At 44.3% G+C, this 25,809-nt stretch overlaps 1 protein-coding gene across 16 annotated transcripts in view; it reads right to left on the bottom strand.

Annotated features, from left to right (window-relative positions):
* The window catches only part of ZFHX3 (zinc finger homeobox 3), a 1,205,541-nt gene that overhangs the window by 354,526 nt on the left and 825,206 nt on the right, over nucleotides 1–25,809 (bottom strand). For 2 of the 16 annotated variants that reach the window (XM_039503272.1, XM_039503273.1), the window contains exon 6: nucleotides 12,402–12,485. The exons of the other annotated variants lie outside the window; for them this stretch is intronic. The gene's annotated coding sequence lies outside the window, so the exon portion shown is untranslated. The remainder of the gene's footprint in view (nucleotides 1–12,401; nucleotides 12,486–25,809) is intronic. 16 annotated transcript variants of the gene reach the window in all.

Here is a 25,809-nt window from a genome sequence, read left to right as displayed (position 1 = left end):
ATTCCGCAAGCTTCTGTCCGGCCGTTGTGTCTCCGTGTTTACGGACAACACGATGGCCATGTATTACATAAACAAGCAGGGAGGGACCCGCTCTTCCCCTCTTTGCCTAGAGGCCATCAATCTATGGGAATTTTGCATAGCTCATGCGATAGACCTGGTGGCATCCTTTCTCCCGGGAGTTCAGAATACTCTCACAGATCGGCTGAGCAGATCCTTCCTGTGTCACGAGTGGTCCATAAGACCGGACATTATCCATGCAATCTTCTGCAAGTGGGGCTTTCTCCAGGTGGACCTATTCGCCTCTCGCATGAACAGGAAGTGCCAAGTGTTCTGCTCGTTCCAGGGTCACTCACCAGGCTCGATCTCGGACGCATTCCTCATTCCGTGGAAGCACCAACTGCTTTATGCATTCCCTCCGTTCCCGCTGGTGCACAGGGTTCTCTTAAAACTCCGGCAGGACAGGGCACATCTAGTACTGATTGCCCCAGCGTGGCCCAGGCAGCCCTGGTACACCATGCTCCTCAGCCTCTCCGTAGCCATACCGATCACCCTCCCACTCTGCCCGGACCTTATAACTCAGGAGCACAGCACCATCCGTCACCTGGACCTTCCTGCCCTCCACCTCATGGCGTGGCTCCTGCGTGGCTAGACACTTCGGAGTTGCGCTGTTCCACCCCTGTGCAGCACGTTCTGCTCAGTAGTAGGAAACCCTCCACTCGGTCCACATATTCGGCCAAATGGAAGCGTTTCTCAGCCTGGTGTGCGTCACAGGCTCTTACTCCTTCGGGGACCCCCATTCCAGTAATTCTGGACTACATCTGGCAGCTTAAGCAGCAGGGCCTTGCCATATCCTCCCTGAAAGTTCACTTGGCGGCCATATCTGCTTTCCATCCTGGAGAGGCTGGTCACTCTGTGTTCTCTCACCCGGTGGTCGCTAGGTTTAGGAAGGGACTGGAACGCCTCTACCCTCAAGTTCGTCATCCTGCCCCCACCTGGGACCTCAACCTGGTATTAAACAAGCTTATGGGTCCCCCCTTCGAGCCTCTGGCAACCTGCTCTCTACTATACCTATCATGGAAGACAGTTTTTCTGGTGGCCATCACTTCGGCCAGGCGGGTCTCCGAACTTCGAGCACTCACTGTAGACCCCCCTTACACTGTCTTTCATAAGGACAAGGTTCAGTTGCGGCCACATCCCGCCTTTCTCCCTAAGGTGGTTTCGGCCTTCCATACTAACCAGGACATCTTCCTCCCAGTTTTCTAACCTAAACCTCATTCCTCCCCACGGGAGCAGCGGTTATACTCCTTAGATGTCCACAAGGCACTCACATTTTATATTGACCGCACAAGGCCCTTCCGTAAATCCCCACCAGCTTTTCGTGGCAGTGGCGGACCGTATGAAAGGCCTCCCCGTCTCAGCACAGAGGGTCTCCTCTTGGCTAACAACGTGCATATGCACATGCTATGACTTGGCCCATGTCCCAGCGGGACACCTCACTGCCCATTCTACCAGGGCTCAGGCTTCCTCTGCCGCGTTCCTGGCACATGTACCGATCCAGGAGATATGCCGGGCGGCGACCTGGTCTTCAGTCCACACGTTTGCTTCGCACTATGCTCTAGTCCAGCAATCTAGAGACGACGCGGCCTTCGGCTCAGCGGTTTTGCATTCCGCCACGTCTCTCTCTGACCCCACCGCCTAGGTAAGGCTTGGGAATCACCTAACTGGAATGGATATGAGCAATCACTCGAAGAAGAAAAGACGGTTACTCACCGTTGTAACTGTTGTTCTTTGAGATGTGTTGCTCCTATCCATTCCAAACCCACCCTCCTTCCCCACTGTCGGAGTAGCCGGCAAGAAGGAACTGAGGAGTGGGTGGTCGGCTGGGTATATATCCGGGCCATGGTTGCGTCACTCAGGCGCCAGCCACCCACCGAGTGTTGCTAGGGTAAAAGTCTTCCGACAAACGTGCACGCGGCGCGCGCACACCTAACTGGAATGGATATGAGCAACACATCTCGAAGAAAAGACGGTTACTCACCGTAGTAACTGTTGTTCTTCGAGATGTGTTGCTCCTATCCATTCCAGTTAGGTGCGCGCCGCGCGCACGCTCTTCGGAAGACTTTTACCCTAGTAACTCTCGGTGATCGGCTGGGCGCCCTGGAGTGGCGCCGCTATAGCGCAGGATATATACCCTGCCAACCCATCCGCTCCTCAGTTCCTTCTTGCCGCTACCCGACAGTGGGGAAGGAGGGCGGGTCTGGAATGGATAGGAGCAACACATCTCGAAGAACAACAGTTACTACGGTGAGTAACCGTCTTTTCTTCTTCGAGTGATTGCTCCTATGCATTCCAGTTAGGTGATTCCCAAGCCTTATGTAGGCGGTGGGGTCGGAGTTAGATGCTGCAGAATGCAAACTTCTGTGCCAAAGGCTGCATCATCTCTGGACACTTGGGCCAATGAGGCAAAGGTGTGTACTAGCTGCACGACACATCACCTGAAAGGGTATGTGGGCCAAGAAGGCAGCAGGGAAGCCTGAGCCCTGGTGGAATGTACAGTAAGGTGGCTCCATGGAACATGGGCTAAACACAGGAGGCGCAGATGCACCAGTCATCGAAGATGAAATCCTCTAGGAGGAGACAGGTATGTCCCTCGTCCGGTATGCCAGCATGATGAAGATTCGGGGGCGTTACGCAAGGGCTTTGTCCGCTCGATATAGATTGCGGACGCCCTACGGACGTCTAGGGAGGGCAATTGTTGCTCTCCTTGCGATGAGTGTGGCTTCGGACAGAAGACCGGAAGGAAGCTATCCTGGATGATATGAGAGGCTGACACCACCTTTAGGGAGGAAGGCCGGACACGGTCACAACTGCACTTGTCCTTGAGAGAGACAGTATACCGTGGGTCCATCGCGAGCGCCTGAAGCTCGGAGACTCGTCTGGCCGATGGAAAGGCTACAAAGAAGACTGTCTTCCAGGACAGGTATGCCAGCGAGCATGTTGTCAGTGTCCCGAATGGGCAATCATAAAACCGGCGAGAACCAGGTTGAAGACCCAGGTTGTGGCGGGGGCCAACCCCGGGGGGGGGGGGTATAACGCTCCAAGGCCTTGAGGAATCTAGGAACCACAAGGCATAAGAATACGGAGCGGCCACTCCCCGCTGGGTGAAAGGGAGAGATGGCTGCCAAGAGTACCCTTAATGAGGGCCGCGCCATGTGCTGCTGTTTGAGACCAGAGGTAGTCCAAGACGGACTGGATCGGGACCTCGGCGGGAGAATCATTGTGCGTTTCATAGCAGCAGGAGAAACGCTTCCACTCTGCCAAATACGTTAACCGAGTGGAGGATCTCCTATCACCCAGGAGAATCCTGTAGAGCCGAGGCAGAACAATGTAATTCGGATCGGTTTAGCCACACAGCAGCCCTGCTGTGAGGTGCAGGGATTACCAGTCTGGGTGGTGAAGCTTGCTGCGATCCCGCGAAATGGGGTCTGGGCCAAGAGGTAGGGAAATAGGATTGGCTACCGACAGGGGTAGCGACCTGGTGTACCAGTGCTGCCTGGGATACGCTGGAGCGATCATGATCAGGTGCGCTCTGCCCCTGCGGAGTTTTAGCAGGGCCCTGCAAGCCAGCGGGAACGGTGGAAATTGGACAGCCGATGGCTCATCCACGGCATCAGAAACCTCTCCAAGACTGAGCCCGGGGAGAGGTCTTGGAATGAGGAGGACTTCTCTCTGTTTTCGCTCTCGCGGGAGCGAAGAGAGGGCCCTGAGGCTGTTTGTGTGGCTGTGTAGGATTATAGAATTTGCAATATTATAATAGCTATAAATGCAAGATACCTAGAAAGCCAGACACAGACATCCTATCTCCCTCTGTGATGCTGAAAGCACAACAAAAGACCCTTACTCAAAAAAGAAAAGTGAAAAAAAAAAAACCTAAAAAATTGTCTAGGGACTTTCTGAATATCTGCTAACTCACCTAGTAGTGCAAAAAAGTAGTATATTCTTTCCCAAAAAATATAACAAGTCTACCACAAAAATAAATAGATAGTTGTCATTAAATGCATTACACAGGTCAGCCTATGAAAAAAACAGGTACACTCCTTTCCATGGGGAAAGACAAATTTGGGCATAAAGGGAAGGATTTTACCCTATAAAGGTCATTTAGGCAGGCGATCTCTCTCTGTTTCCTGGTCGTCTCAACTGCTTTTCAAGCCTCCTTCTCCCAGAGCTGTCAATGCTAGCTAGTATATTAATTCTTGTGAGTATGAAATAATTCTTAATTTCTACTTCACCTGCTAAGAGGGTTTAATTTACAACCAGTTTCTTTATAACTATACTTCTCTCTGAGAGTGAAATTCACTTTAGTACTCTTTGCTGCAGAACTGATACTTAGTAATCTCTCACTGCTTTTTAACATTTTACATTTACTTCTTGTTTGTTGTTTTGACTAACTTTGTCTCAGTGTAATTCCTGTTATACCCCAATCTCTTGGTATTAAAATTCTTGAAGCCTTGATTCAACTTTTTTTTTTATCTTCTGATCACATATTGGCGGCCCATACATATATTTAATATCTATTAATTATTTACTAACATTCTTAATTAATTAGAAAATTAATTATTAAATAAAACTAAATTAAGTGGATAAATTCCACTGTCCCTACTAACCCTCCCCAAATCAGGCAACAGGGGAAAGACCCACTTCCGAAAAACGGAATGGATACCGTCCGGAGGGAACGACCACTTGTGAGACCGCAAGGATCTGCTGAGGCGATCCGCCAGCTGAAAAGCCTGGCATACAAGGCAGACTGCTCCCAGCTCTCGGACACTGATGCGCAAGGCCAGCTCTTGGGCTGACCAAAGGCCGTGAGTGCGAAGCTGACCCAGGTGAGCACGCAGCCGAGAGATGGGGTGTCCGTCATGAGGGACCCCGAGGGGTGAATGGAACAGCATCCCTGGATACACCAGGGAGGGCACTGACTCTCGGTCGAGGGAGCCTAGGATGCTCAGGGGGAACGAGACGACCAGGGTGGTATCTCTGCCCGGGTGGTACACCAAGGTGAGCCACGATTGGAGTGGACAGAGGCGAAGCCTGGCATGTTTGGAAACAAACGCGCAGACAGCCATGTGACTCAGGAAACCTAGGCCTGGGTGAGCCAAAGTTGTCGGGAAGGTCCGTAGACCTTGTACAGTTGTTACCACCGCATGAAACCAAGGCTGAGGTAAGCAGGCTCTGGTGAGATTGGAGTCCAGGGTGGCTCCAATGAATTCTATTCCCTGTGTGGGAACCAGAGTGGATTTTACCATTGATGATCAGGCCTAGACACCGGAATAGGTCCGTGTCGATGCCCACAGGACTGGTACTTGGGCTCGGAGGTCCCTCGAACGAGCCAATGTGGAAGAGAAATGGGGACATGAAAATACGCGCCCGTCATATCGAGGGCGGCATACAGTCTCCGGGATCCAAGGGTGGGATGACGGTCCCCCTGGGAACCATGCGGAACCTATCCGCAGCGTGAACTTGTTGAGGACCCGCAGGTCTAGGATATGTCTGAGACCTCCCTTCGCCTAGGGGATTAGGTTTCGTCCCTAGGCACCTCCTGTATAGCTCCGATGAAGAGGAGCGTCCGCACCTGTTGCAAGAGGAATCGCTCATGAGAGGGGTCCCTAAGAGGGACGAGGATGGTTAGAAGGACCTTAACCTTGAGGGCGTGATTGATGCCCACGACCGCATAAGTGACGCCTGCTGGCAAAGTCTTGTTTTTGTCTAGGCGCAGGGTAAGAGCGGTGAGGCTGGGGACGGAAAGGTCGGCGCTAAGCACCGGCGTGTGCATGCTAATAGAGAGCGGAAAGTGACCCTGCTGCCCTTCAGGCTTTGCAGCCTAGGGCCAGCTTTCTCAGAGAACAGGCCTTTGCCAGTGCAGGGCAAGTCCTGTATGGTGGACAGCAGCTGCGAGGGAAGGCTCGATAACCGGAGCCAGGAAATGCGCCTCGTGGCCACACTCGAGGCCAGGGTCGTGGCAGCGAAGACAGCTGCATCCAGCTAGGCCTGGAGGGAAGCTCTATCCAGCTTCTTCCTTCGATCCAGGAGGGCATCGAACTCTTGACGTGAGTTCTGAAGAACCGACTCTGTAAAGTTGCCCACCGCCACCCGTAGTAGCGGCTAAGCAGGGCTTGCTAGTTTGCTACACAAAGTGGCAGGGCCCCCGCCGAGTACATCGTACGGCCCCGTAAGACCAGTCGCCTAGCCCCCTAGGATTTAGGAGCTGGTGCCTGCTGGCCATGGCGTTCCATCCCATTGAGGGACTGGACAACAAGGGAGTGTGTGGGGGGGGTTAGATGTACCTAGGTACTCGTACCCCCTGGATGATGCTATGCACTTGCATTCCGATCAGAGGAGGGCCCGAGGAGTATGTTCCTGCCCCCGCCTCAGCTGGGGAGGAGGAAGAAGAAAGGCCAGGGACAAGCGGGTCCTGTGTGGGCTCGCACTCCTGGACAACCTCCTGAGCCGGTGAGATCTGGGAGCCCGGTGGCTGAACCAGGGCTTGCTCCGTACTGGTCGCAGGGGGATGGCTAATTGCCGCCTCTGGCACCCAGAGCTCCGACGGAACGGAGCGAGATGGGAGCACTGGTATGCCTCTGGCGTGGCAGTACGCCCATGGTGACTAGAAGGACCTCTGATAGGTCTCCTGGAAGACTCTGGAGGGCACATCGGAAAAGAGAGTACTGCGCATATGAAGTGTCCGCACGTGGCAACACTGATGCGTGACTGGGTGGCCCTGAAGGAGCTGAAGAGCCTTTGGTAGAGTCTCCTTCTCTAACTGACGTCGCTCGACTCGGCACCGGGGATCGGTACCGGGAGACATGCCGGTATCGAGAACAAGACCTGCCACCGGAGCTGTGCTGGGCAGTCGACCGAGAGCGCGAGGCTCGACGTTCAGGAGTGGGTACGGGAGTCTCAGTGCCTGGGGCGGTGCAGGGAGCGGGATCGGTGCCGAATGTACCGGGCCAGCGAATGTGACGCTGGCCGGTGCCGCGAGTACTAAAGGTACCGCAATGGAGAACGGTGCCGAGATCACGAGCGGCGTCGGGACCTCGATCGGTGACGGGACCGAGAACATCTGCGGGACCGCGATCGGGGACGGTGCCGCTCTGTGGTGCCGACGCAGGGTGGCGTGAGCAAGACAGGCTCGCCAAAAGACCATATAACCCGCACCGGCGATGTCGGGGGTTAAGCAGTGCAGGCTCTGCCCTTGCCATCAACTCCCTCGCTGTGGAAATGTTCCCAGCGTGGAGGGAATAGTGAGCTCGACCACAGCTCGCGCCGGGGAGCATTCAGGTGTTGGACTCGACGGCTCTTGCGAGGCCGTAGTCTACGGTGCTGATACTGTCGGTGCCGTAACAGTCACCGGTGCCGGGCAGCCCGACGTAGTAGAGCGCTCGGGCTGTGGAGCGGGCCGCTCGGACGCCACTGAAAAGCGAGCTCGACCACGGTTCGTACCGGGGAGCTTTCCAGCACCGGACTCAACAGCTCTTGCCTGGCCGGAGTTAACGGTGTGGATACTGTCGGTGCCGCGGCAGACATCGGTGCTGGGCGATCCGACTGAGCATAGCGCTCGGCTGCGGAGCAGGCGGCTCGGACGCAGCTTCATAACGAGCTCGACCACGGTCCGTACCGGGGAGCTCTCCAGCACCGGACTCGACGGCTCTTGCCTGGCCGGAGTTAACGGTGCAGATATTGTCGGTTCCGCGGCAGACATCGGTGCCGGCGAACCGACTGAGCGTAGCGCTCGGCTGCGGAGCAGGCGGCTCAGACGCAGCGTCAAAGCGAGCTCGACCACGGTCCGTACCGGGGAGCTTTCCAGCACCGGACTCGACGGCTCTTGCCTGGCCGGAGTTAATGGTGCGGATATTGTCGGTGCCGTGGCAGACATCGGTGCCGGGCGATCCGACTGAGCATAGCGCTCGGCTGCGGAGCAGGCGGCTCGGACGCAGAGTCATAGCGAGCTCGACCACGATCCGTACCGGGGAGCTTTCCGGCACCGGACTCGACAGCTCTCGCCTGGCCGGAGTTAATGGTGCGGATATTGTCGGTGCCACGGCAGACATCGGTGCCGGGCGATCCGACTGAGCATAGCGCTCGGCTGCGGAGCAGGCGGCTCGGACGCAGAGTCATAGCGAGCTCGACCACGATCCGTACCGGGGAGCTTTCCGGCACCGGACTCGACGGCTCTCGCCTGGCCGGAGTTAATGGTGCGGATATTGTCGGTGCCACGGCAGACATCGGTGCCGGGCGATCCGACTGAGCATAGCGCTTGGCTGCGGAGCAGGCGGCTCGGACGCAGCAAGTATATTGTGCCTCTTCATCCTCCAGGAGAGGGAACCATGCCGAGTGGATGTCGGAGTCAGCGAGGGCCAGTGCCGGGGAACCGGTGCCGAGGGAGCGCTCCTTGAAGACTAACCAGCGCTCGGCGCCGAGAGCAGAGGAGCAAGAGCTGCCTCCCTCAGGAGCTGTTTGAGACGAAAGTCCCGCTCCCCTTTGTTCTAGGATCAAAGGCCCCGCGAATGCGGCACTTATCTGTCAGTTGAGAATCCTCGAGGCACTTAGGAGAGGATCTCTTGTCGGCAATGGCTTGTGGCCGGCCGAGCATTGTAAAACCCTGTGGACCGGGCATCGGACCCGGCACCGGGTGAGGGGAAGGGGATAAACCCTGCACCCCTGAAAATAAATCCTATACTACAAACAAATAAAGTTAACTACAACTATAAACTATACACTAAATGAGAGAAACTACGAGCAGCTAGGGAGGTGGAGGTCAGCTAAGCTGCGCTCCACTGTTCTAACGTCCGTCACGGGCGGAAAGAAGGACCTGAGGAGCGGATGGGTCGGCAGGGGTATATATCCTGCGCTATAGCGGCGCCACTCCAGGGGGCGCCCAGCCGACCCACCGAGTGTTGCTAGGGTAAAAGTCTTCCGAAGAGCCGTGCACGCGCGGCGCGCACACCTAACTGGAATGCATAGGAGCAATCACTCGAAGAAGAACAACAGTTACAACGGTGAGTAACCGTCTTTTCCTGGAGGATAGGTCCATCCATGGGTAATAGCCAAGATGTTCAGGGTCACAGCTCCATGCTATGGGTGTCCCTAAAACTCCAACTGCCAGAAGCTGTAACTGGATGATAGGAGATGGAGCCCATGATAATTGGCATGTTCTGTTCATTCTCGCTGAAGCATCTCGCACTGGCCACTATCAGAAGACAGGACCATGGATCTAACCCACTATGGCCATTTTTATGTTTCTATGATCCTATGTTCTTATAACAATTATCTCCTGTGCCTTACATATGACACACCTGTTAACATGCCACAGAATGATATTTGCCTTTTTTGCAAATGCATCACACTGTTGACTCATTCAATTTGTGATCCATTATAACCCTCGATCCTTTTCAGCAGTACTACCACCTAGACACTTATTCTCCATTTTGTAGTTGTGCATTTGATTTTTCCTCCCTAAGTGGAGTACTTTGCACTTGTCTTCATTGAATTCCAATTGTTGATTTCAGAGTAATTATTTAATTTGTCACGGTAATTTTGAATTCTAATCCTGTCCTCCAAAGTGCTTGCAACCCCTCCCAGATTGGTGTCACCTGCAAATTTTATATGTATACTACTTCCTTATCCAAGTAATTAATAAACATATTGACTAGTACTGGACCCAGGACTGACCCCTGTGCAAGCCCACTAGATAAGTCACCCAGTTTGACAGCGAAACATTGATAACTATTCTTGGAGTACAGTCTTTTAAACAGTTATGCATCTACCTTATAGTAATTTCATTTAGACCACATTTCCCTAGTTTGCTTATGAGAATGTCATGTGAGACCATGTAAAAAATCTTACTAAAGCAAAGATCGATCATATCTACTGCTTCCCCACGCATCCATAGTCCAGGTTTTGAAATGTTGACCCTGTATGCTATGTTAGCCCCTTGACCGATCAAATTGCAAAGTGGAATAAGTTTTATAAAGTTGCCTCATAAAGAGACTTAGAACAGAAGTGACTTTTTATTTTTGACAGATTTTCTTTTGCTTATTAAAATTTAGTTTTAGTTTTTTCTGTTATGGTGCCCAGCAATCTCAGTGCATAGGCATTTCTGAATTACATTTTATTATCATTACCTGTTAGTAAAACTAAGAGGCTCTTAAAGGGACAAAAGTCACAAACCATAGAACTGATCCTGCAAACACTTGTTGTCAATGGGACTATTCACATGGGACTGTCCACACTCCTATATGTTTGCATGTTCAGGCCCCATATATTGATAGCATAACTGTCCTTGTTTCCATTACTAAATACAATTTATGTTATTAAGACTGGCAGAATAATTTATTTATCCCAATTAATGCTGTTTGTTTACTTAGAGCATTTAATTCATTTTGTACAATGAAAATAGATTAGCCATTTCCCCTTTTTTCCTAGTCAATTTCACTTTCTAATTCTCATGCATCAGCAAAATGCTGTAATGCGTGGGTTGCAAACATGTCTTCCTTGATGTGTTTTTAAAAAGTCATAAAAATATTCCTATTAATAATAGCTTTTATAATTGATTTAAACAAAACTTGGCCAATTTACTCAACAACAGTGAGCAGATCTAATTAACAAAACGGTTCTTCTTCCCCCCTACCTCTTTCTATAAAATATTCTGCAATCCAAAACTGGGTTGAGAGCCACTTATTAAGGCTTAGCCTATTTTTCTGTCCTGTGTTTCTACTAGTCTACTTCCTACAATGTATTCTTATGTTTCAATGCTCTGTCTTTTCAGACAGTACAGAAGAAAACAATTAAATCTTTAAGACCCATAGTACAAAAAAAGGAGTGATTTCTAAGAAATATTGCATGAAAAATGCACACAAGGAATGGGAGCAGCAGAGAACAGCAACTGTGTTCTATGAAAAGATAAATACAAAAAGTGCTAGCACTCCCCTATAAGAGACCACATTCCTCCATCTGTCATCTGGGCCCATCCACTCCCAACTGTTCTTAAATTAAACGAATGAATCTAATGGGAGATTTTCTCATGAAAGCTTATGAGAATTCATCCAAAGACAAATTAAAACATTGCAATGTAATCTCACAATTCAACTCACTAACAGGTCGCTTGGCTCCAGCACTCCCATTTACCCAGAGAAGAAAAGAACCTTAAGATTCCAGATGGAGAAAAACAGCTAAAGAGCAAATCTACCTTCCCTTCACCCGTTCAATGGCTGAAGCTGATACAGATGCATTGTTCAGTTAGCTAGAATTTTTGTAGCAGAGTACCATAGGCTGAAGGGCTAAATAAGAAAGGAAACAGTTGTGCAGGTCTTGTTTCATTATTCTAATCTTTGTAGGGCTTGCAAATTTAAAGTTTCGAAAGGGACTGTCAAGGTCAAAATCATATATTAAAAACCAAATTTCCTTCCTTGTGTAATTAAATATCATCTCAGATTATTAAGTCTATAATAGTTTTCAAAATCTAATTTCCTTTTAATCATTAATGATTTTTATTTACTTTTTGCATGTTAACTAGGTTGGATAATAGATTTCTCATTTTTAATTTTTGTTTCTAATTCATTTCATTTTTGGCTTCTTATGCAGTAGTGCAATTCTGCAGTGTTTGGGCTGCAAATGTTTAGATTTAAATTTTTGTATTTCAGGGAGAAATGCTACAAAAATTTTAATGACAACATTTCTGTTAAGATTAGGATTTACAGAATTTTTTTTTTAAAGCAAACCTTCAGTTATGGTCATAATCACCTCACAGTGTCTCTTTAACAACAGATCTTAGTTTCCTCTGACTGTTTCAAAGTCCTGCTGTTTGACTACTCAGCAGATTGTTTAGAACAAAATGAAAGTTTTTCTTAGAAAACAGACACATAGATGACAGTTCAGGGGTAGAAGGGAGCATGCCAGAGGATGGAACAGGCATTGTTGGGGTATTCCTGTTCCCCACTTATTCCCTGGCTGTCACAAGGCCCAGAGGGGCCATAGCAGCTGTGTTTCAATTTATGGCAGCACTCAGGAATGCCCTAATCTGTATCTAAAGAAAAGGAGGCACAAGCTGCCTTTCTTCAGACCTTGTACCAGACTCTGGACCAGCATGTGGATGAATCAGCACCTAGATGCTCATTCAACTCAGATCCACATTGTGTATGCTGACTATACTGCTCATTTCCTTCCTGTTTCCCTAGTCTCAACGTCTAACCACAAAGCTCACTTTAAGTTACGGGTTTGCCTGAATTTCCTTATCTTTTTGCTGCTGAGTAGAAATAACATGTCGTACTGCAACCACCTCTGAATACCTCCTGTTCCTTTCTTGACCTCCCCTTTTCATTACATGTTTCTCCACACCAGAGACTCACTAGTTTTCTGAGCTTCCTTTTTGCTTGTGTCCTTCTGTCCCAGAGTTACTCAGATACCACAGTGGTGGGCACCAGTAGAAGAACCTAGAGAAATACACACATAGGCCTTAAGGTCAGAAGGGATCATCATGAGCCTTTAGTCTGACCTCCTTCACATTGGAGACCTCAGAATGTCATCCACCCACTCCTGTAATAGGCCCATAACCTCTGGCCAAGTTACTGAAGTCCTCAAACTTTGATTTAAAGACTTAAAGTTATAGAGAAGTCACCATTTAGTCTAGTTCAAAGCAACAAGTTATAAGGTCCTTCCTGGGTTTTCTGATCACACCTCCTTGCTTTGTGTGCTCCTACCAATTTCTTTTACTAAACACTCTCAGTCTTATGCTTAAACTAGTGTGAATGACAGAAATCCAATGCTGACCACTTCATTATCTGATGACCTTGAGTCTCTGGCCTTGTGCCTCTCTATCTCTCCTGGGCAGTGTGCCCTATGTCAGAAGTCCTTGTTAAAGGTCAGGACCTCCAAGCCATCAGGTCTGGCCACGTGGTTTTTACTGTACCACCAGAGAAATCACGCCTGTCAGAGCTCATTAAATCCCTATTTATGGGCCAGTCCCTGTAGTGAAGATGAGCTGCTACCTTTGAAATACAATCTTCATCAGTTCAGATCAGTATATTTTGAGGATTATATTCCATCAATCAATCTCCCATAATCTGCCCCCACCCTGATTGGCATGGCTGCTGCTGTCCCTGCACGAAGAGGGAAATCCTCTTAAACAACTACTCTCTACAGGAGTAAGACTGTGAAATAGATACATTATTTCAAATCAAATGATCAAATCTATCCCAGGGTAGGTGATCACACTGATAACAGGAAGATGAGTGATCAATGAATACATTGCACTATGAAATTGTCAATACAACAGCTATCCATAACAATGCTTTAGTACTTTATATATTCAAAGTGATGTACAAATATTCATTAACCCTCTCAACATCCCTTTGAGATGATATTGCCATCTCTGAAGTAGGGAAATGATATGATTTCCAGAGGGTTAGACAGCAAATCAATGGTAGAGGTGGGATTAGAACTCAGGAAAGATGGCCTGATTCCCAACCTTGTAATCATTCCTTCAATCTATGCTGCCTCTCATTAGCTGCCTATCTTGAGCACACATTACAAAGGGGAGAGATTTTTTTGGCAGTGGTTTTAAGAAATGGCAAATGTAATGCTGGAACTGTACTGAAGAATTTCCAAAAATATTTTTGACACAGGAAAAGAAACGGAAGCAACATATGAACCTCTAGGGGTGTTGCTATTTCACTCATGCAGGGTATTTGTATTGGTTGGCTGTTTTGCCATATATGTCCCAAGGTTGTAGTTTTATAGGGTCACGTCTCATCTTATCATACTGGGCTTGTAACAACCTAGCAGCGTTTGCCTGAAATGTCCTACCTTGTTGGCAGGTTTTGATTCTGTTAATTCAGAGAGGGAGATGTTGCTGCTCCCCCCAACAAGATATAAGAGAAATGGGAGTGGTTTTCTGGGGAAAGAGGATGTAGACTCAGCAGTCCTGAGGCAGGAATCCTAGGAGAAGCTGACTTGGGGAAGGGGGGGCGGAGGGAAGAGTCTGAGTGGATTTGTACATAGTCTTATTGTTGTTTTCTTTATAAATAATGCCAAATCCTAGGAAAGGGGTGAGTTTGACTTTGTATAGTGTGTGGACTATTTTTGTGGTATAGGTTGGGGAAAGGCAGCTTCTTACCTGCAGAATCAGTAATGGTATTTATTATTTTTTAAGTCCTTCTGCAAAAGAGGCATAAGAGAAGGAAAACTAAAGAAATCCTGAAATAGATGATGTAACAGCAGACAAAAGAGCTGTAGGCCTAAGATACAGCCCACCTAAAAGAGCAGATAGACTCACTGCATTTTATGAAGAAACTTGCAAGTCCATGTAACATCCCCAAAGGATGAGCATAGACAGTTCCCAGAGATGATGTTCCAGGGCCTCAATAACCCAGGGACACCACCCAGGTTTCAAGAGAATACCAGCCCTTCTCAGTCCAAGATAGGGCCAGACAGGTCTCTTTTCATTGTCATACATGTATACAAGGGAGGGTCACAATATATGAGAGTTATAATAGTAAAATGGTCCTAACTAAGGAGAATATGTAAATCTCCATTCCAGGGTCTCAGTCAGACTCTGCATACTGGGAGAACAAATTTAGTACATGCATTCAAAGGGAAGAAGATCCATTTTCTGATTAGGTTACTAGTTCTTATAGTCTATCATAGCCAGTTGGGCCAGCTAAGAACACTTGGGTTGGAAAACGTGACCCTTACATTTTGCAAGGCTTCTCCTGCATCATTATCCTAAGAGCGTCTATAACTTGTTCTTAACTAGTAGCAGTGCAGGTATCTCAGCTACCTCCCTCTCTCATTGGTTTATCTAGTTATTTTATTCATGTTTTATAGACATTTTCTGAAAAATGGTTAATCACTAGGAAAGAGACCTTTGAATCAGGATGAAGCCGCCTTTTAAAATATAATTTAGTACAATTGTTGCCAACTTGATGATAAAGCCTTGTTAATCAGACATTATATAACCTTTCAACTTTTTCTAAAATAGTAATGGCTTTGAGAATTACCTGAGAAAATAATCAATACGTTAATCCTGATGCTGATGACCAGCATGTTTCTTTGCAAAGCTATAACTCTTCTATCTGTCCATCTAACCAACTAGTGAGAACATTTTAAACAGTTTACTACAGACTTTCGCTGAATAGCTGTGGTGAATTTGCTGCCTATCTGCAGCACTGAAACTATCCATCAAGTCTAAAGGAGAGAGAGTGTTTGAAAGGCAAACATGATCTATGATCAATATCTTTACAAATCCAAAGGAAACCCCAGCTCCCGAAGGGTTAATCCAGAGAAGCAAAGCCATCAGAATGGTTAGTGAGCTAATGTTTTTATTGATGGGGGAAGGCCTTTAAGTCCTCAGTAGAAAAATTATAGCGAGATGACAAAGGGTAAAGACCAGAAAAAATGAAAGTTGAGAGGATCTGATTTGGAAGGAATGTTCTGTTAAAAGTTTTCTCTGCTATTTTAATTCCAAAAAACTTCAAGTCCCATTATACCCAAAGCACCCTGTATCCTGATATAATGTGCAACTCAGTCTAACAAGCCCAGTACTGTATAACACATAGCTCAGTCTAACAGTCCTGGTATAAAGCTTATCCAAATTTAACAGCACTGGAATAGCACACATAACAAGTTACTGCTTCTAGTATAAAAGCATATCTCATACTAACACTCTTATAAAATGCACATTTCACTTTGTTTACTCTTTGTTTTTTATCTTATAAACTGCAGTTTGCAATTTCCTCTCTAAATATCTGGTAACAGCTATCCTCAAATCTGTGCTAAGTGCCCAGAATCCAGCACTGGCTCCTATACAGACATTTTGTTATGTATAATTGATTCACAGCTGAATGTTAAGTTCAGCACCAGTCTGCTTCTGAACTTCATGATTTAAAACTTACTATTAGGAGTGTATCAGTATATCACAGATTATCAGCACAGTTCAGCACTATTGGTCTTGACAGACCTCTGTTGTGGTAGCTGTGAGGGCTGTTCTAAGCAACTTCAACAGCCCACCTTAAACTATCAGCGTCCACCCTTCTAGTGGGCTGTCTGCGGTCAATGTCAGGGTCAGGGGTCAGGGTGTAGCTGCCTGCTAATAGAGTGTAAGCTAACATTGTTGTCAAATTGCTGGAGTAAAATGACAATGCCCGGCTCCTGCTGATGACCTTACCCTGGGGGAGGGGGATATTGGCTTTATTGGAAAACTGCCAGTCTCAGAGGTGATGGAAGTGGCTGATAGCAGCTAAAGACTGTTTGATTGTTGCTGGAGAACCAGTTCAGTGGTCGGTAACCATCTGAAAGGCAGTTCATTGACTGACCCTGCGGAGCTGCTTATTGACGGCTGGGTTTTCCTCACTTGACGAATCTCTCACAAGCTTTACATGCAGCTAGGATATTGTTCAGTGGTAAAAGAAGCTAGCTAGCATAACAGCCCACTGGTTCCTGGACAGCTCTGGAATATTCTTCCTTGGTTCATCCAACAATTACCAATGACTGATTCTCCAGCTTCCAGAGTGGAATTCAGCTCCTTATTATTGATGGATGGCTCTGATGAACTATTGAGAAGATTACAGAGCAGACTGAAGTGAGACCAACTGCAAGAGAATTTCATATTGTGGACTGTACACAAGAATTATTTATACTTTCCTCAATGACATGATCTGAAATTACTTTTAAAAACCACGACAAAGTGTGAGACCAGGAGGTGAGAGGCATTAATAGACTTTGGAGAAAAATCAGTAATCCTAGCTCTTTGGTAGGATTTTCGTTACATCCCATGCATATTGTGCATCCTATTTGGATATTTTAGTGCCATGCAGCATAAGAAGGAAGACTTTGTGGTTTCCTGGTCTGCTCATGGCAAATACCCATGCTAACAGAGCCCAACGGTTCTCTTATAAATGTATAAGGAAGGTATCTGCACCCTGACATTCTGAAAGCTACAGTATATGGAGAGTACTGTAGGTTAATGAGTTATATCAAATATGGAGAGTACCTGGGAGTCCATAAATATATGGTGGGCCAAGCAGTCTTGTCATTCTTCAAAGAAAGGTTTCAGAGTTCACAGCTACTGTGGAATAATACTTTAGATTAATTTTGTACCTGTTTTAACATGGCTTCAGGAATAGAGAATTGTGGGGTTACTTCATTATTTTATCCACTGAGAAGTCTTTTTACTGAAAATTCCAGACTCAGGTAATCTGGGGCATGTGTATGGCCCAACATGGCACAGTTCGAAAGGCAAAATTTCTAAGGCCATAATGTCAGAGTTTGTACCATTTGGGTGACGAATGATGATGAATTGATTTATGACACATAGTAGTTCAAGACCCTAACTCCTCAAACTGTTAAGTCAGTCAAAACATTTGATTGACCGAAATACAAAATATAACATGCCATCTTAGGTGTTTCCTGTTGAATTTTTTCTTTTCTTAATTTGCATATTCAAGGTCTCATTCAATGCCTGGATGTCAGAGATGGTGACAGTTGTGGGTTTTTTTCTAGCTTTATCAAGGGGGATTATTTTTAACCCAAATTATTTTGCATTGTAAATGTTTAAATCCACATTAAATCCAGATTAATGCATGAAATAGCCCGACAGGGTATTTACTGAAAAATATAAATCAAATTATTGTGGCCAGTTCCCATCCAAAGTGTTTTAAAAAATGCGAAAGTCTCAGATTTTGGCTAAAAGATAAGACTTAAAAAGGTCACTCTTCTTCTAAACCTCTCTCCCAAACAACCAAACTTTATATACAAACTAGAATCTTTAGCACTTTTTTTTCACAACATGACTGGAATTAATAATACAGATAAATCCTAAATAAATCAGGATTAGTTTTAACTACGTATTGAGATTTATACGCTCTAGGAAAATGAAAAGAGGGTGGAAAAAAGCTTTGACTTTAAATATTGCCTGTGAATGAATAGGGCACTGGCGGGGGAGGCGAGCACAAAGTGGGGGGAGAAAGCATTATAGAGAACTGAGGACCAGCTGAGCTAGGTAATCAAAGACTGTCTAATCACTGCAGCTCTGAGAATGTGTTCAAAGGATCTTGTCTGACCACAGGCTGTGCAAGGTTACAAGTGAAATGCAGTTGTGGGGGGGGAGAGTGTCTTGGATTTTTGGACAGCTTTACTATTTGGATTTGTTTTGAGGAGGTCAGCTGGATTGCAAGATTTTAGCATCTTAGCAAAATGATTCAACTTCTCATGGTTAAAGAGCCACGCCCCACTCTTAAAAGAAAATATAAATAAAACTACAGACCCAATCTCCATAAATAAGAAATCTGCTATGATACACTAACACTATAATTGCAAAACATGCAAAGACACTTTTTGGTAACCTTGTGCATTGCAGCCCAGAATAAATTTCAGTGAGGAATTTGGACCGTTTGTTGGTGTAACATAATGCCACTGACATTTCCCCTCCTTCGCTCCAGAATTTGTAGCATATTCCCCCATTGTGCACCATACAACAAAAGTGAAAGCAGGACAGGATTTAGCTGGTTTCTTTGTTAATAAGGACACAGTATATTTCTGCCAGCTTCTTACTGTTTGGGTCTCCTAACGTTTTTCTCTTCTTCTTCTGCTCTCAGAGATGTACTCAGAGCTCATTTCAGTGTGAATGGAGATCCCACTCTAGTCTTCTTATTCTTCCTTGTGCTAAATGAATTCAAAGACTGATGTGATGTCCTATCTATTTGATGCTAATAAAGATTTACATAATCAACATTTTCCACATAACTCACACACAGGGAAGTACTGGAGTGCATTTTTGTGCTCATTTGTAATTAACCAGGAGTATATTCCTCTTTTCCACATTTCTGCTTTCTTATTTTGTATCTGTGCAAAGAGTAATGTTTGTTCTTTGCTACCCTTAAATCCTCAGGTGTGAGACTGGCCTGAAATTTCTGAGAATTGTGGAGTTTTGAGAGATCTCATCTCCCATCTGTTTCCTGTTCCCTTTTTGACACTTCCTCTGCTCTCACACCACTACTCTGAGTCTTAAAAAGACAATGGGCTAGATTCTCCACTGTTTTACACCATATGAAGTTATTTACACCTGTACAAAGTGGGTGTAAATCACTAACATCAGAAGTGTAACATGTTACAAATTATTTGCACTGACTTTGCACAGGTGTAAATGACTACTCGAGGTGCAAAGGAGTAAATAATCAGGCTCTATGTGGAGTCTGGCTTAACGCCTTTAATTTATTGTTAGGTATGCCACTCTAAAGCAACTTAGAACTGTAAGGTTAGGGTGAAATTTCTTGACTTTATACTCATAAAATAATTTCTGTGCATATTTTAATACAAACACACTGTTTACAATTCTGCCTCAATGCAGACATCAAATCTCTTTGCAGCTACCCTTGAGTGTGAGAGATTGTGGTTGTACCGGTTTCTGAGTAAGTATAAATGTACCAGTAAGTAGCAAAATTGTGCTAGAGTGAAAAGATATAAACAACAAACAAACCAACAACCATGCTATAGATAACCACACTAACAAGTTTGTAAAAACTCCCTCCAAAATGAAGCCAATTCACTAACCTTAAGCACCAGGTCATTTTTTAGACTTTGTATGATGAAGAGGGGAAAAAAAGGAAACTCTTATGTTTGATGAAATATTCGTAAATAAGAAATGAGGTTGGGTATTATGTCATTCTTTAGTGTTTAAAAGCCTGAAAACATCACATGTTATGCTAGTGGAAAATGATCCAAATAGTTAGCAGTCCTGTTGCTGGTGTTATTTAGTCAGATTTTAAAAGATAATAGATGTTGTGAAAATTAATAATTGTTATCGTCTCCTCAAGAAGAAATGGAGCAATGGAGCTGAGGGGATTCTGGGCTAGGCTACTGACCGCAATACTTACCAACATGCCTCCAGCTTCCACCCACATCATATGAGCCATTGTCTACAGTGAAGACCTAAGATATAACCGCATTTGCTCCAAACCCTCAGACAGAGACAAACATCTACCAGATCTTTATCAAGCATTCTTAAAACTACAATACCCACCTGGAAAAGTGAGGAAACAGATTGACAGAGCAAGACAGGTACCTAGAAGTCTCCTACTACAGGACAGGCCCAACAAGGAAAATAACAGAACACCACTGGCCATCATGTACAGCCCCCAGCTAAAACGTCTCCAGCACACATCAACGATCTACAACCTAGCCTGGAAAATGATCCCTCACTCTCACAGACCTTGGGAGGCAGGCCAGTCCTCGCTTACAGACAGCCCCCCAACCTGAAGCAAATATTCACCAGCAACTACACACCACACCACAGAAACACTAACCCAGGAACCAATTCGTGTAACAAACTCCATTGCCTGCTCTGTCCTCATATCTACTCTAGCGACACCATCACAGGACCCAACCACATCAGCCATACCATCAGGGGCTCATTCACCTGCACATCTACTAATGTGATATATGCCATCAGGTGCCAGCAATGCCCCTCTGCCATGTACATTGGCCAAACTGGACAGTCTCTACATAAAAGAATAAATGGACACAAATCGGACATCAGGAATGGTAACATACAAAAGCCAGCAGGAGAACACTTCAATCTCCCTGGACAATCATTAACAAATTTAAAAGTAGCCATCCTTCAACAAAAAAACTTCAAAAACAGACTTCAAAGCGAAACTGCAGGGCTATAATTCATTTGCAAACTTAACACCATTAATGTGGGCTTGAATAGGGACTGGGAGTGGCTGGTCACTAGAAAAGCAATTTTCCCTCTCTTGGTATTGACACCTCCTCATCAATTATTGGGAGTGGACAACATCCACCCTGACTGAATTGGCCTTCAGCATTGGTTCTCCACTTGTAAGGTAACTTCCTTCTCTTCATGTGCCAATATATATTTATGCCTGTATCTGTAATTTTTACTCCATGCATCTGAAGAAGTGAGGTTTTTTACCCACAAAAGCTTATGCCCAAATAAATCTATTAGTCTTTAAGAGAGAGATCACTAGACTCTTTGTTGTTTTTATGGATACAGAGTAACACGGCTACCCCTTTGATACTGGGCTAGGCTACTGATGCAACCTAATGAATCCCTTAGTAATGGTCAGCATAGCTGTCTCACTGGTGTTGAGAAAGTTTAAAACAAGGTAAGGCAAATGAATTAAAAAAAACATATTTTTGAAAGGAAAATAAAAAATGGGTCTAGCTACAGAAATATAAAAATATGTCAGTAAAGAAAGGACCAAACATTTGTAAGAAATCCTGTGGTATTTTTTGTTAAGCTGATTTATACAAAAAGTTAACATGCTTTTTATGAAAAGTAAACAGAAAGCTTCATTTATTTATCCACAAAACCTACATCCCCAGGTCAAGACACTATACGTAGTTAAAAGTTCACCACCAATACTAATGGTAACTTCAGATTTGTTAACCTGGAGCAATTTTAGAACTCAAAATTCTGTGCTCTTTAGCAATGGAAGAAGTCTGACCTACATAAGATTTTAGATGATGGGAAGGATTTTTACAAGACAAGTAATGACAACTAAACAATTTAGGATACGTAGAAGTCTTGTATAAAATGCATAGATATGTCAAGAAAATAGTTTTTTTTATATAATCTTGGATGTTTTCATGTAAGAACTATTGGGACAAACCAAACCATTTATACATCTACAATCCCTCACCCAGGCAAACACCCTCTACAGATTAATATCCCTATATTTAGACATCTACATCCAGGAACGTAAATCTTTCAGACGAAGGCAGAATGGCCATCTAATTTATCAGTTCCTAAAAAGATTTCTAATAATTTTCAGGACAAGTCCTCTAGAGGAACTTTGGGATGTATTTCAGAAACATTTTTGTCAGCTATCTAGAAATATTTCTGGTAGTTGCAATCCCAAATGTTCAAAATTCATGAGTCAGTCCCTCACCAAATCATGAAATTGGCTTAAAAACAATGAGATGTTAAAAATATTTTTCTCTGTGTTTTTTTTAATTTGCCTTCTGGTGTTTGAACCTTTAGGTTTTCCTGTCAAGCTTTTCTCTGCAACCATCAGGGCTAGAAATGTACTTTTAATAAAAGCTGAAATTCTCATGTATTAAAAAGGCTCCAAGAGCTCGGTTTCAAGTAAAGCACCAAATATCATGAGACAAGAAATAACAGTGTGAGAATTTACAATACCATGTTTCAGAATATTCTTTTACTGTATTAATTTAAGTGATAGCTCCATATTCTCTATATTCAGTATCATTAACTATGCATACTTTAGACCTAGGTAGTTGTATAACCTACACCTTGTGCGCTGCACCCCTTTGTGGTGAGGGGAAATCCTCGGACCGACGCAGCCTGATTCCTGCCTGAGAAGTCCCGCGTCTTCTTCGAACCTGAGGATCATTCATGGAGTTTGTGAGTGCACCATCTTTTAGTTAGTTAGTCAGGGAATTTGTTTTGGGGACCCCCTACTCCCTGAACTGTGTCCTCAAGCCAGGGAGTGCGGGTTTGAGGATTTTATAACCTGCTGCATATTACACCTGTGGAGGGATTTACCACTTCCTCCCACTTGTGAGTCCATTGGGCTATACTGAACCCAGTCAGCCACACTGCTAAAGCACTGCAGAGAAGAATTTTATAGGTCATCAAGGGCCCCAACAAAGTACACGTACCAACAGGACACTAATTTTACACTTGTTACATCAAGTCACGGGTATTTTCAGTGTGGGCACCGGTGACCCTAAAAATAGTGTTTCACCCTGTTATTTTGTATTTTTCTCCTGTTTAATATAATTATTGTGTTGAATATATTTTCATGTGTTTGTGTTATTTCTTGGAAGTCTCCAACTATCTGGCAAGTAAGTGGGGATTACTCTGTAGTTAGAATTTTCTGCCCAAGCTGCCCTGGTGACCCTGCCAGGAAGGAGCGAGGAGGGTGGAGGCCCTGCCAAATAATTTCATAGAAAAAAAGAAAGATACACCCTGCTGAGTGGGTGGCGGAATCCAAAAGAACCCAGACTTGTCCATCAAAACCTGTAAGCGGATTGCCATTAAAGGAGGTCACCAGCTGGAGAGGAGCACTACACTGATACACTGCACAGCAAGATGCACCGACAAACTGCAGGAAGGCTCCTGTTTTCTGCAGGTGAAGCAAAATGGAAACTGTATGGCAGCTTAATGTAAATTCAGAGCTAGATCTGTCATTCCATTAAGTATAATAAGTAATATGCAGGACAGTATTGTGTCATTTCTTTTGACATAAAATTACATTTATTTTATGCTGCCCCCAAATTTTTATACCCTGCAGATTATGAAAACATCTAACTACATGGTTGAAGTTGTGGGGTGGGGGGTGGGGTGTTAACTGGTGGGTAGGGGACAGTGGGACTTTTGGCACCTAGGAAGCCATGGGAAGTGGTTTTGGCATCTGGAAAGCTAAGGATTTTGGTAATGAGGAGGGTATGCTTAATTATTTGCTCCACTATCTTTCCCGGTACTGAAGTTAAACTGACTGGTCTGTAATTCCCAGGTTGTCCTTATTCTGCTTCTTATAGATTGGCACTATATTGACCCTTTTCCAGTCCTCTGGAATCTCACCTGTCTTCCATGACTTTTCGAAGATAATCGCTAATGGCTCAGATATCTCCTTACTCAGCAACTAGTGTATTCTAGAATGTATTTCTTCAGGCCCTGGTGACTTAAAAACATCTAATTTGTCTAAGTAATTTTTAACTTGTTCTTTTCCTATTTTAGCCACTGATCCCACCTCATTTTCACTGCCATTCATTAAGTTAGATGTCCAATTGGTACTAAACTTTTTGGTGAAAACTGAACAATACTATCATACTATTTCCCTACATAATATGTGTGTTCAGCTACTTCCCTTAGCTGTTTACTTTTGTCAAAATACAGTAAATCTTCCATATTCCAAAGTACCACAACTTTCAAACCCAGCAAAATATTTTGAACTGATACATTTGTCCAGATATCTTATTATTATTTATTATGTATCCACAAATTTGAGTGCAGACTCAAAGGATACATGCATCACTAGGTTTGGTGGACATCAGCCTGGCAAACCAAGATACACTAGTCACATGCCCAAGTCATTTACTGTGCACCGAAACGCAACAATTTCTAACAATATTCAGCTCTAACATTTAATCTTTAAAATTAAATACCCACCTTTTCCTGGTTATGGAGCATGAAGCATCTCTTAATCAGACTGGCTATGAACCTTCAAACCACTATTCAATTTACTATAAATTTTAACAGTTTTTAAAGCCTTCAAAATAAATTGCAATGCAGGACTTATTTTCTTGGCAGAGACAATGAAAACTGCGACCCAGCTCACCAATAGATTATTCGCTATGCAAACTAAAAAGGATAATATTTTTCAAGGTATTTATTTTACTGCAAGTAGCTGGAACTGTTAGTTTCCCACTATCATATCACAAATAGTTGATCAATCACTGTCATAAATTTACATGGTAGAAATGACAAAGGGCAATAACAATGTGCTGTCTTTCAAACTGTGTCCTACTACCTAAAATATTTTGGTTCTTTTGTCAAAGGATTTAGAGGGAAATCCCAATTGCAAGGCTTTACATACTGACATTATTACAGTATTTTAAAAACACTATGCTAAACAGTAAAAACGGAGGTGTTACAGCTTGTAGAAAAAAAGCCTATTTTTTAGTCAAATGTATTATGATCTTGGCTTGAATATGGAAGACTGGGTAGCAATTATAAACAAGTGCAATACTATGGACAGAAGAGGGGAAGGTGACTGGGAAGTGAGTGGAAGTTGCATAGTGAAATGGTGATACAATATTACACCCCGTTGTGATAGGAAAAGATCAATTGATCACTTAATCAAACATTAGTGGCTGCCCTAGTTACAAGTGATCATGAACTGGTTACCTTCATTTTGTGCAGACAAATTATAGTCCAACTATTAGCTAGTATATTTATATCCTAGTATACCTAGTTCTCTAAAGGGGCAAATTACCCAAAGGTATAAACAGCTGTGAGCAAAATGGATTAGAACAGAAAATTTAAACAGAAAAATGTGACTGACAATTGGGAATTGTCTAAGAATACTTTACTTGCTGACCAACAAGTTATAATTCCTCATTCACAAAAAAAGTATTAAAAGATCTTGGTTAAAAGAGGATGTGAAAGCAGTCATAAAAAATCAAAAATCATTATATAACAAATAGAACAAAGGAAAGGTCTGTGGCAATGAATATAAATCAGAAGTAAAGAAATGTAGGCAACTGATACAATAAGCTAACGGTATCAACAAAAAGATCATTGGCCAATAGGATTAAGGACAGTAAGAAAGATTTTTTAAAAATTTATCAGGAACAAAAGGTATCCTAGCAATGCTATAGATAATTAGTAGATAGAGATGTTAAAATTGTCAACAATGTTGCAGAAAAATGGGAAGTGTTCAATAAACATTTATGCTGTGCATTTGGAACCAAGCTGGAAGATGTAGACATATAGTAGAATGATGATGATACAGTAATGAAGGAGCATGTTAAGTAGCATTTATTAAAGTTAAACATTTTAAAATCAGCAAGTCTGGTTAACTTGCATCCAAGAATTTTAAAAAGTTGGTTGGGGAGTTCTCCAGAGGTTTTTGGTTAATTCTTAATAAGTCTTAGAAAACTGGGAAAGTTCCACAAGACTAGAAGAAAGCCAAGCTTGTATTAAAAAGAGTACACAGGACTGACCTGGGTAAATATAAGCCCATAATCTGACATAAATGTTGGGCAAACAAT

Source organism: Mauremys reevesii, linkage group 16 (assembly GCF_016161935.1).
Source record: "Mauremys reevesii isolate NIE-2019 linkage group 16, ASM1616193v1, whole genome shotgun sequence".
NCBI classification, from domain to species: Eukaryota; Metazoa; Chordata; order Testudines; family Geoemydidae; genus Mauremys; species Mauremys reevesii.
Note: the sequence above shows the minus strand (reverse complement) of the source record. Positions and strands in the feature narration are given on the sequence as shown.